The following is a 12,599-nucleotide window of genomic DNA, read 5'->3' as shown; positions in this document are numbered from 1 at the left end:
TCTCCTTAAAAATATCCAGTGGTGTGACATTTACAAATGTTGAAACATAATCTCAAACTGGCAGCCTTCTCGCCTGTATCTCCACCACAATCCCCGCCACCTCCCAATTTAAAAGTCAGGCCATAAACATATAATGTGAACGTGATATGACACGTTTCTCAGAAATGTCAATACTGTACATAGGCTATGACACGTACACATGTGAATGTATCAGTGACATTTTACCCTGGCAAATGGGCCGAATTATGAATTAGCCAATTTTCCTAAAAACCAACCAGTTTGTTGGTATCTGAGGACTATTTCTCTTTGCTCGAACAGCAACCATTAGATCCCATAAAAGTAGGGATCTAAGATCACCAGTGCAGGATATCAGACTGAAGTACTTCTTTGAGAAGTCTGTAAATGTTGTTCAGAGTTGTTTTCTTCTTTGATAAGTAGTTTTTGAGATTCTTGTACTGCAGCCGGCGTTGAGACGACATTTAACATTCAAGAAATGTTGTTTGTTTGGTATCAGCGCAGAACATTAGGTATTTTGTCAGCATATTAAAAGCCTCAATGATACTCAGTCCTTGTCTGTAACCTTCATGAAGTATTACCTCGTGTTAGTACATTTTATTTCTTTTTTCAGAAACACAACGTGGCTCAGCTTCTCTCTTCTTTTTTCCTTCTCCATTCTTGTCAATCATTTCAAGTCTTTACATCCAAACACGGAGGGGATATTCAGTTTCCATCCTTGTGATCTTTTGTCAGTTATCAGATTAAACAAAGGGCTGTTTGTTGTCATCACCTTCTCTTGGCTGAAAAGGCTGGCAGTAGGCTTAAGTACTTTTGAATTTCATGCCAATAAGGCGCCATTAAACATTCACACCTCCATCAAGTCGGGCGCCGCTGGCCTCCCCGTGTCCACCCGAGTGGCCAAATGAGACCCGACCGCTTGGCAGATTTTTTGCTGCCGGTCCTCCTTTGCCTTCGCATCTGCTGCCCCCTCCCTGAGAGACCCGGTTGCCACATCTGGTCGGGCTGTGAGTCGAGGGGACGCCAGGCAGCTCCTCGAGGCGGAGCATTAGCATACACTTACTCTGGGAATGCCCTTGACTTGCTGTCTGAAGAAGAGCACGTGAGCAGCATCAAATACACCGGAGAGACATGAGGAGAGACAGGAGACAAAAGATGGAAGGGGAGGATGGAATAAAGAGGAATAAGTGTGATCAAGCGGCAGTTATGGTGTTAAAAATGGAGTCAGAACTGTAATCATGTACAATTTGAATGCCTCATTATCATTTGATGTTATCAGGCTCTCACAAGTGCTTTGTCTTCTTCCAAGGAAAAAAATAGCACAAAGCGAGAGTAAGTTTGCGTGTGGATATTTGTTTTCATGGAGCAGAAGGTGTGAGTGGGTGAGGGGGGGAAATGTCAGAAAATAGTGAGCAGGGAGATAGAGGGGTTGTGTGCATTTTGTCTGACAGACGACGGGCGAGCGAGGGAGAGACGGAGAGAAGTTGGGGGAGGGGGCTGGAGTAGGTGGGCGGGAAGAGAGGAGGCGAGTGTCACGGACAGAGAGAGAGAGAGGGAAGGGAGGAATAGCGAGCTGCTCGCTTGGCAGAGCTGTTGACTGGGTGTGCGAGTGTGTGATCGTGAGTGCTTCTTGCCGTTTGGAGAGGAAAAAAAAAGGGGGGGACATTGCTTTTTGAGCCTTTGTTTTTATTCCCTTTTTTTTCTCCCTCTTCTTCCTAAAGTGCCACATCGAGCTCCCACAGCAAAGGAAGAAGTTGTCCGAAACCCCCTCGCTGGGATTGTTTAAGAGGAGCCGGGGAAGACAGCGTGCTGCCAGGTAAGAGAGGATTGTAAGAGAGCGTGTTTATAGTGAAAACGATACATGTGATGGCTGGTTGAAGCGGAGAGAGCACGCTGCTTTTGACGTGTGTTTCAGCAAACGTGGCTCGCAGGACAATCGTACTGTAATTGCGATCAGAAGAGTCGGGTCGTGTGGAGGAAGAGGAGGAAGATGAGGAGGAGGAGGTGTCATGCGGGATGGCAGATGTCAGGCGGATGTCAGATTTACAATGACGGGGATTACTCAGAAAGAAAACACAATAGTTTCCTGTGATCAGATGAAGTGTGGGGAAACTGGAAAGACTGTCTCGTTCTGCAATACTTTAGTGTGAAATACTCTCACTACAGATCGGAGTTGACATTTCCACACATCTAAGTATCTGTGGGATCATTTTTTGAAGCTCCTTGACAACTGGTTTGCGAGCAGTTAGTTTTGTTTCCATCTGCATTTATGAGTCCTGGAGAGAGCTGCCTAAATTTTTCACCAAGTATCGGTTTGAGTAATTTTTTAAGGAAATGGGAGTAAAGAAAATATCTGACTACATCTTCTTAAATGTGAATATCTTTGGGTTGTGGACAGAACTGGGGTGTCATCTCTCAGGCTTTGGGAAACACCGTTCGGCATTTTTCTGACATTTTTAGACCGAACGACTGATGGATTTATGAGGCAGTGCAAATAATCGTTCCTTGCAGCCCCTGTTGCTGGATGTGACTCTATAGCTGATAGGAATCGTGACATTAGTGACGGACAGGGATAAGCTGACTCCCACGGAGGGTTAGGTCGAGCTCCAGATCGACGGTGGCAGCAGTGTAGTCAGAGAGGTGAAGGAAAAGAAAAGAGAAAAGACGTGCCGTGTTCAGGAGTTGTACAGTCTGATACAGTGGCTTCCCAACCCGGGGCTTTGTCATTTAATGAGAAGTCATACTGTAAATCGAATCACTGCCCTGCCTTCCCTGCTGTTTGTCATTTCCCCTTTGTCGTTCCTTATCTCCCTCTCTCCATCCTCATTATCCCAGATTCAACTGAAATGAACTAGTCCATCTCTCTTCCTCTCCCATCCCTCCCTGCATTCATGCATGCTGACGTACAGTAGACTATTAAACAAAGGCAGACTACAGGGCCAGAGGCTGAACAAAGCTTCACTGTGCTTAATAACATTTGCGCTTTTCTATTTCTTTCTTCTTCCCTCATTTAGAAACATGAAAGAGGTGAAGGTCGGTAGATTGTGTGGCTTCAAATAGCCCACCGTCTATTTGATTCCATTGTCTTGTGCAGGAGCGAGCCATGAAAGCTAACACGCAGCTCCCAGTCTTTTCAAACGCAGGAAACTAATTCAGTGGGATTTTTTGACTTCATTTTTCCGCCACCTTTCAAATCCTTTATTCTCGGACAGGCTTCAATAAGTCTTATTCACATCCTCCGTGCCTTTGTGGCTTCTTGGGAAAAAAATGGATTACCGCGTCCCCAAGTGGACCCGAACAATCTGCTCACCTTTCATATTCATGCCATTGTTACCATTTAGATTTATGTGTCAAAATCTGGAGTCATTTATGGGAGCTATTTAATATGATTCTTTCTCTTTGAGGCTGGCATTGTGAGGTTATTTGACAACTGTTTGTTGCTTGTGTGTGTCCACGCTGTGTGATGTGTATCCAGCTGTGAGATCTCCCAGCGCATTAATAGTTAATGAGCGTCTCTAGCACCCATTCATATGGCCCATTCACACAGTGTTTGTGTTTTTCTAACGGCCGTAAAGTGACACACACTGTACTGTATTTCCATTATTGATTAACCTGCTGATTATTTTCAAATAATGTAGTAAATTAGTCTTTAAAGTCCAAAGTGACGTCTTCAAATTGATTTTTTTTTGTCTAACCAAAACTCCAAAACCCAAAATATCTACATTTACATCAGAAATGACACAGAAAAGCAGCAAATCCTTACATTTAAGAAGCTGGAGCCAGCAAATCTGTGACGTTTTTGCTTCAAAAATACCTAAATTGATTGAAATTCACTATCAGAGTAGTTGCCAACTAATTTTCTTTTGATTAACTAATCAATTAATCGTTGCAGCTCTAATGTACCGTACCGTCATGAAGCTTAAACACAGCTCAGCCTGTATTTGGATCCCGGCAACATGCTGACCTTCACACAACCTTGCAGTGTTACAGTGGATTAGTTATCATGGAGTGGCAACATTTGAGAGTAATGACTTGTCACATAAATCTTATAAAGGAAGGCAGTGAAAGACATGAATGTGTGATGGAGGAGGAAAAAATATATAGTTTTGGCTTTCAATCTGTTGAATTTTTGCCCAAAAAGGATACATCTGTGAATCTACATGCTTCTCCTGTATGTGGGTGTCGGTGTGTGTCCTGACCAGAATCACTCCATCCACGGACGCCACAGTTTTCCCTGCCCAGAGCGGCAGGCAGCTCCTTTCGGTCCACTGGATGCAGTCCGCTCTCTCCGTGACTCATTGCACTCATCCACTCTGATTGGCTGGCTTTACCACTCCGGGGAAAGACAGGACGGAGCGGGGTCGGCCTCTCATGTGCAGGGATCAGCCGTTCTTTTCACACAACATCCCACTGGATGCACATTCACAATGTGTTTGGTCTGACTGTTGAAAACACGGGCATGAAGTTAGATCAGAAAGGAGTGGAAATTTTGCTCCTGTCTCTTTTCTGTCACAGACATTCACACATTCGAGCAAACACTGAGATCATCCTTCTCGAGACGGCCACATCCAGAGTCATATTTTGTATCCATCTAAGGGATGTAGTCAGGCCTCCAGCCCCCCCTTCTCTTTGGAGATGACGCTGTCACATGTGACAGATCTGAAGCAAACAGGGCGTGGAGCTCCCTGCCTGCCGAGGCTCTGCCTTGTGTCACTCTTACAGACGGACCCGGCTGAGACGAGGTCCAAGCTGCTCCACCCAGTCACCCAGCCAGCAGAAATATTTTCTCTCTCTGTGGGACGAGCGCTCAGAGCGCGCAGCACTGATTCAGAACCATGGACAGCGCTTCTGTGCAGATAGAGAGAGAGAGAGAGGTGGCAACAAGCAGAGGAGGGTGAAATTTCAGTACCACCTCTTGTGGACAGCACCAACAGTCCATATACTGCAGTCAGAGATCAGACAGAAGCAGAGCATTTAGGAATGATAGCAAAGATAACGCTCATGGGGTCAAAGCAGGGAGGATATTGCCTTGTTTGTAAAGATTATTCATACGATGATGAGATAATATTCTGCGGGGAATAGCAGATTTTACGTTGTGGTTGCAGAAGGCGGTGTAGCTGAAGAGCAGACACAGCAGCGTCAGAATATTTACCAACTTTAATCTTTTTGTGTTTACGAACCAACAGCGACTGTCAGAGTCCACAGGCAACAGTGCTCAGTACTTAACCAGGTAGCCTGGATAAATAAACAAATATGCAAAGCCTACAAACAGGGTATGTGCTTCTTTTCCACCGTACAAGTTGTTCACTGGAGCATTAAATCTTTGTTGGCTCACAGTCAGAGATACTCACGAGGCACTTTTCCATAGCTCTGTGGCTTTATGTCGTTTTAATCATCTGTAGACCCAAGGTCATGTCAAGAATGATGATTGTAGGAGCTTGAATTTAACTTGTGAATGAATTGCGAGCGTCCATGCTTTTCTGTCTCCGTCAGATACATGGGAAATGGCATTGTTATGATACCAGGATTGCCACAGTAACTCATCTGAAAGCACCACATGTCGGAAATGTCCAGTCACGTCTGTTTGCATGAACGCCATCGACAACAACTGACGACGTACGAGGGTCTTGAAGGGTTTCGTGACTCTGTTCTGAGGGTTAAGGGGGCACTTGAAAATGAAGGGTAGGGGGGGAAATTGGAAATCGGATCGAGCCTTGATTAGATTTGTAGTGTCGTCTTTTACAAAATAACCATATTTCAGTAAAATGGAAAGCATCCCTTGGGCTCTCCACTCCCAACTAGATCCAGCAGTGGCTCCTTGATGACGTTGCAGATTGGTGTATTAATCCTTTTGTTGTATTGGCAAAAATCACAACCACAAATCCTGACTGTAAGCTTTTTTTTTTTCTTTCTTTCCCCAGCTTAGCTTTGCACTCCTCAGCATTAGTGTGCCATACCCAAGACAAACACTCTCTCCCATAGCAACATGCTTCATTTCACACTACAAATCATCGTGATTAATCTGCTCTGGCTGTAATAAATGTGATGTATGAGTCAGTTATGGCTTTGTCGATCCATTATATTGATTTTAATGCATGGTTTTAATATGCATGTACGTGCTAAGCGTTTTAAAATGGCGGCCTTATGATTCAGGTTTGTTGTATAATCTAAAATTTAGTACACTCATCGGTGCAATCATTTTTTTAAACAACTGGGGCGTCGTGTTCTGTAGCTGGTGTTTCATGAATTAATTAGATGTATTTTACATCTTATGTGTGATATCTGTGAACACAGTAAAAGGGTGCGAAATCAGATGTGAGAACGGGTTATTACTGTAAGGGCTGTTGGATGAAAGCTCACTGTATCCTGCCCTCTGGTCTCTGGCGACGGGGTTCGCAGGAGAGCGAGTCCTCAGAGCCTCGTCGCAGCGCTGATACACTAAGAAAAGCCAGAAAGATAAGAGCCACTTCTGTGTTCTGCTTTTACGCACACACGTCCACACAAATATGCATACATGGACTCAGCATGACTTTGATTTTGTGCCTCGCTGCATGTCCTCCAAGTACAATGGATCTCCAGCCCCCCCACCGCCAACCCGCGCACTCCGACAGAAACAATAAAAGGCTGAACAAGTCTTGCCCTAAGGCTTCTGTTATCACCAGTGGACAGCAAACCACCCGTCACTCCTCTCCCTCTCTTTCTCCTTCTTCTCTCTCTCTCTGTGCTAAACCCCCATACACATGTCCCCTAATTGAGACAGCTAATAACTAACCAGGGTCATTTGTATATGTATGCATTAGCATAATTGAATAGGCATGAGTTAAGTGTTTTCCACTGGTGTGTTAATAACACGGTCCAGAAAAGAAGCGAGTACACGTGCGGCTGTGTTTGTTCGGCTCAACGCTGTCATGAACTGGGAGGCATCCATCCGTTCAGTCTCCTCCCCTTTGCCCTGCCTCGCTTCGTTTCCTCGTCAGCTGTCAACGCCGTGAAACTAAGGTGTGGCCATTTTTCTTCCTCCTCCGAGATGTCCTCGCCTCTGTGGAGTTAATAAACTGCGTCCCAGTGTGAAAACAGGCACGTGTGGCAGGTTAGACGGCGCTCAGACTGCCGGCCACTGCAAGGTAATTTCCTCGTGTCAAACAGACAAGGCTGGAGAGAGTTCACACATGTTGTTTCTCCCCTTCTGACCCGACAACAAAGGCCACTGCCACCTCTGGAAGATAGTCGGTTCCTCTTCAAGTCCACATGCCATCGAAAAACCCTCTTTCTAGGAGAGGAGTCAGGCAACAGAAGCATTGATGGCAGGAGGTGGGGCACATGAAGAGAGAGTTGATATGAGTTGGGCTTAAAGTGAAGGAAGGGATGAAGGGAAGGAGGGTAGCGACGGGGCTGCGGCGAGGATATATTTTCCATCTCGGTACGCTGCAGCTGTCGTCCTTGTCACTGCGCCGTGTAAATCAGTGTGCTGTCTGCTGCGATCTGAGCGGAAAAGAAGAGCTACTTTCTATCGCTGCATCTCTGACTCCACAGAAAGCTGCATATTCGCCAGGGACCTTTATTTACAGAGAGCGAAGAGGGCAAAGCTGACAGCACCAAGAAAGTGCAATTTCTTTCCAGCACAGGTTACTGAAAGGTAAAGTGAAGCTGCAGAGTAACACACCTCAAACTTTTTTAATTGTTGCATAGCAACAACCAACTGGTTTTCAGTCGTTGACGCACCGAGCACAGCCTTGTTTTGTGTTTGACAGTATGTGAAATAAGGCTAATTCATAAAGATAAGAATAAATGTCTTATTTTAGAGCTGTGTATGTCTTCATCAGGCTCATTTTTGTGTCACAGTCAGAAGATATTGACATGTACTGCTGAAAGTGTATCTTATTTCCTGTCATGAATTATCCAGTGTCGTGCTGTGCGCCGCATGGATTGATCTTCGTTAATGAGGGTTTTGAGGGCTTAGAATCTCACATTAATTGAGAGACAGCACCAAAAGTTTCTGTCTCAGAAAGGTGATCATCAGATAAGATCCAGAATAATGATATGATCAAAGCAAAGTACAGATTTAGATTATCAGAAGACAAGAAAAGTGAGAAGAGTTTGAAGAATACCAAGCATATGGGATGACTTTTACAGACTACTAGTACTATAGAAAGTTTAGATGAACATGTATTATTCTATGTGTATTGAGGTGTCTGACTCTAGTCCTTTTGTTCGTTCTTGTCATTTTCAACCTGTCGTACAGTTAGGTACGATGCACATCAGAGTAAACAACTGAAGCCGTAAAAATTCAGTGTCTCCCTTCAACTTCAAAACAGTCAGGAATTCAAACATTGTTATAAAGTCTTGACAACTTTATGTCAAATTCTTTTTTGCAAGGCTCTAACAATCAAACAATCGGAGAAGTCAGACACAAAAGTGGAAGAATCTCAGCGGGCTGTCGTCGAGGTTATTGGGAAAGATTTACAGCCTTTTATCATCGCTGAGTCCAGTTGGCTTAAGTTTGCCTGGAAGCCAATAGTTAGTTTTTGTATTGCTTATGGTTGTTGATATTTTTTTCAAACTGTAGGGAGAAGACCAGAGCCATTTACCCCAGTATGTGCACAAATGGTCTTTTCTTTAGCAAGTGACCATGGCATAAGCTGAATAATGCCCTTGGAGGCAACCATCCAACATGCACACATTGTCCATTAATTCCCGATAATGGAGACCTTGTCGGATGGCTATCTATAAAAGCTTGAAGATAACCATCCTTAAACCACATACAGTTCATGTCCGCCAAATGACCTTCCTACTTACAGAAACAACACCCGTTTTTGACTTATCTGTTGATCAAGATCTTTGATTTTCACGCAGCCAACAGGGAGTAAACAGTCTTTGTGCTCGTACTGCGTCAGTTAGAGAAAAAAATTGAATTTCCATCAGTTCCCCTTTCCTATTTACCAGGCTCAGTGGTGTCACCATCTCTCTGTAAGCTTCCAGTCAGTCCCGGTTTAACGCAATTAAAGGATCTATCATGTTAAAAGGCTGTCGCAGAAAGGAAAAAGCCAGGAGGTTATCTTGAAATCAGGCATTTTCTCCAAACCCTGTCCTTTGATGCATCGACATGCCCTGAAGGAGAGCGGCCGCGGGTAAATGGAGGGTAATCACTGATCTTAGATGTCCACTTGGGAGTATATTATCAGCTCCCCCATCGAGGACGTCCACTATGGGAGAAACAGATTCCATTACAGATGTGTCTCACGGGGGCTTACAGTTGCAGTGCACGGACATGAATACGCGCAAATGAACGCTGCATTCATGTGCAAAAACTGCGAAGCTGGAGGAGAAAAAAAAAAAGCTGAATTTCGGGTTCATTTCAGAGCTTTTCAAGTTTCTTCCTCTTCCTGCAGAGTACAGAAAGACAAGTGGGTCATGTACCGGGCTTCTGTGCGAGTGTACATTCTCCTTTCTCCTGCATTCATTTGGCGAGAACTTGCACAAAAGCGAGTTTTGAAAAGCCTGGTAAAATGCAATCAGCGCCTTTGCATTTCCAAGTAACCGTGCACATTGTGAAGAATTTCAGCAAGCCAGGGTGAAGTGAGCAGAGAAAGAGAAAGTGAAATGTTTGTGCAGTACTCGGTTTCACCCATTTCTTCACATCGCTTGTTCTCGGATCAGAGGAGAGAAGTGGAGGTGTGTGTGTTCGGAGGTCGCTGTGATTAACGGCAGCATGTTTCGCTCATGCATTATTCATCCACCGTCGCCTTCACCCACTGCCAAAAGTTGCGACTGAGTTATTTGGTTGGAAAGCGTTGTTCCTGAAAATGTGAAGCCAAATGAACAAAATCCACCCTTCCACGTTTGAGTCTATTACCTGAGACCACCTCAGTGTGAAAACCACTGTCGTATCATGTCAAACAGCCTCTATCATCTCGCCCAAGGCAAAGTTGAGGGAGGTCACTGTTTTAGAACGACACAATGTGCGGAATTAAAATCATATTACTGACGTTTCAGAAACATCCTATCCTTGATTATAGTGTTAATCAAGTCTTCCTTCCTTCCTTCCCTTTTCTCGAAACCCAGCCCTCAGTCTCTGTGCCATAACTGTCAGTATAAATAACCTCTCTGGCCCCTGATATGATAAACCCCCAGGAGAAACAAATTACCCAGGATGCACAGAGAGAGACGAGTTGCTGGATTACAGTGGCTTGAGTTTGACATTCACTGAATACTCTGTGCTAATTTACAGTTTCCACAGTCGCTGCGTGGTCAAAGCTCACGCTGGGGACTAAAATGTCTTTAGGGAGTAGGTGCAGGGGCCAAGATAACCTGTTTTACTACTTTTAGAGGGCACATCTCATCTCCCTAATTTGATGGCTACTGTCTGCAACGGCAGACCGGTATTTGGCATTTTCATTGCAGTAACCTTTCTGTCCTGTTGTGTGCTGATTGTTGTTGTTGTTTCTTTATTTAGTTGCTTCTTTTGTGTGTAATATTTTGATTTATGGATCCTGATTATTCTTTTCACTGCTCATCTCATGCATGTTAACTCAAAGTTTCATTTAATGCATTCCCAGGTCATCAAATACCGTCGCTATGGTCCCTATAGGACACCTTTTTTAAAATTAAAAATACATATAGGTTGCATCATATATAATAGAAAGCGCTCAAAAGTCATGTTGCATATCTTTGAGACTAAGTTCTTCTATTCACACATGAGTTTCTTTGGTTTGGGCTCGTCTTTCATCACAGTAGCACGGTTTATTATTTTGTCCCATGTCCAAAAGGTGTCAGTGGGAATTGCTCACAAGGTACTGCAACTGATTTACATGTAATTACATTCTTCAAATTTGTTTTTTGCAAACAGTCATTGAAAATGTGCGAGTATCATAAGTGACACAGGAAAAAATTAACACAACTCAGACGCTGACAAGAAAAATAAAATGGAGGTCAGTGTTTACAACAGCTCTGTAATTGGAAAGAAAATGTGATGTCAGTCACATTATTCTTCCCATGTTTCTTCAGTCCGGACCAGAACAGGGAAGTGTCGGTTGTGCCGGCGCTGAAGGTTTAAGAGCTTTTAGTGAGCCGAATTACGCCCACGAGGAACCTTTCTTTCTCCCTTGAATGCACCAGTCAGATCGGTGACAGTGTCTAACCTCAGGTTCTCTCCTGTGCACGTCTCTTACCCCACCTGCCTTCTCCCCTTTAGTCCATCAATCAATCCAGCCCGCGTCACGCTCTAGTAAGCTTGACTGGCACTAAGGAGGAAATCTTAGCTGCCTGCGAGCGCAGTGTGTGGTGCCAGCCAGATCATATACATATATATCCACACATTTCTGCTTTCTTTCATGTGTCTCTACAAGAAATGTTTCTTAAAATGGCAGAAGCATCGCACGCCTACACTGGAAGATGATAGCCGCTGTGTGACTCTTAAAGATTTATCTCTTTCATCAGCTCCTTCACAAGGCCACGAGGCAGGTCACGTCTGCTGTTCAAGGACCTCCTTTGTCACGTTATTTGGCTCCTAAAATGCATAACTCCTCTGAGCTTTTAATGCCCACCAGACCACCGCCGTATTGATTCCTGGATTGATCCCGTTCATCTGGGCCTGTTTGTCCCCGAGCATCCGGAAAATATCCTATCATGTCTGTGTGCACATTATTATACCACTCACACAGTATCTGAGCTGCATCCTCTTTTGTGTCAGCATGATGAGTGGTGACAGCGCTCCGAGTCATGTCTTTTGTTGTGTGCGCGGGCATATTGTGCGCTGTTGTGTTTACCAGAGTGAGTCGGGAGCCGTTTGTGGACCCAAGGCAGCGCTGTGCAGGCGGGTTGGGTCGAGGGTTCAGGGTCGACCATGAGTCCCGTTTTAACACCACATGGCAGTGTATCACTCTGCAGTGAATGGATGACCCGGACATCTACCGTCCCTGTAATGATTAAATGCATTACGGTTTGATTCTTTTGTGCTGATTCTGTCCGCCTGTGTCGTGTACGCTTTCCCAATTTCAGCCTGTGCTCACTGCCTGATGGATGACAGGGCAGTAATGGATGGGTGTCTCCCTGGTTAATATTTTTTTAAAGCAGGTCGGTTTTAAATTCTGACAGAGCAGTGTGGAAATCTGAACTGGATCATTCTGTTGAGTCGCTTTTCAATCATAATATTTTGATGTTCATGTTGTTGCCCATTTTCTTTGTCTTTGCCATACAGACCCAACAACAGTGGCATTTTTGGCATAAACTTTAAAATTTGGGACAGGGACTGTGCTAATATTTACTTATTCCTAATTTAAGAAGTTATTCAGTTCGCACAGTTCTTTCAAAACTTGAAAAAAAATTGAAAAGGCGTAACAAGTAGAGAAACACAGAGGTGGGAAACAAAGTTTTCACTCTGCAGGACGGGTGGTAATAAGATAAGATTTTTGCAGCATGAGCTCGCAGATGGCTGTCCTCTCTCAGCGTGGCCAAGACTCTCTGGCTTCATTTATCTCTCTTTCACAGCATTGTTTCCATCGCTCCCCTCCACCTGCGCTCCCCCATCCTGTCCCTCACAGGAAGTCCAGCCTTCACTTGCCGCACTGGCGATAATGAGACTGTCC

At 44.5% G+C, this 12,599-nt stretch overlaps 1 protein-coding gene across 7 annotated transcripts in view; it reads left to right on the top strand.

Moving 5' to 3' along the window:
• Window positions 1-12,599, top strand: part of syt1a (synaptotagmin Ia) — a 180,454-nt gene that overhangs the window by 92,202 nt on the left and 75,653 nt on the right. For 5 of the 7 annotated variants that reach the window (XM_084345345.1, XM_084345341.1, XM_084345342.1 and 2 more), the window contains one exon: window positions 1,737-1,831. The exons of 1 other annotated variant lie outside the window; for it this stretch is intronic. The gene's annotated coding sequence lies outside the window, so the exon portion shown is untranslated. Of the gene's footprint in view, window positions 1-1,549; window positions 1,635-1,736; window positions 1,832-12,599 lie in introns of those variants that run through there. One more of the 7 variants, XM_084345344.1, reaches the window with a different exon arrangement.

This window comes from Pagrus pagrus (genome assembly GCF_965226575.1).
Source record: "Pagrus pagrus genome assembly, chromosome: 23".
Classification (NCBI taxonomy): domain Eukaryota; kingdom Metazoa; phylum Chordata; class Actinopteri; order Spariformes; family Sparidae; genus Pagrus; species Pagrus pagrus.
Note: the sequence above shows the minus strand (reverse complement) of the source record. Positions and strands in the feature narration are given on the sequence as shown.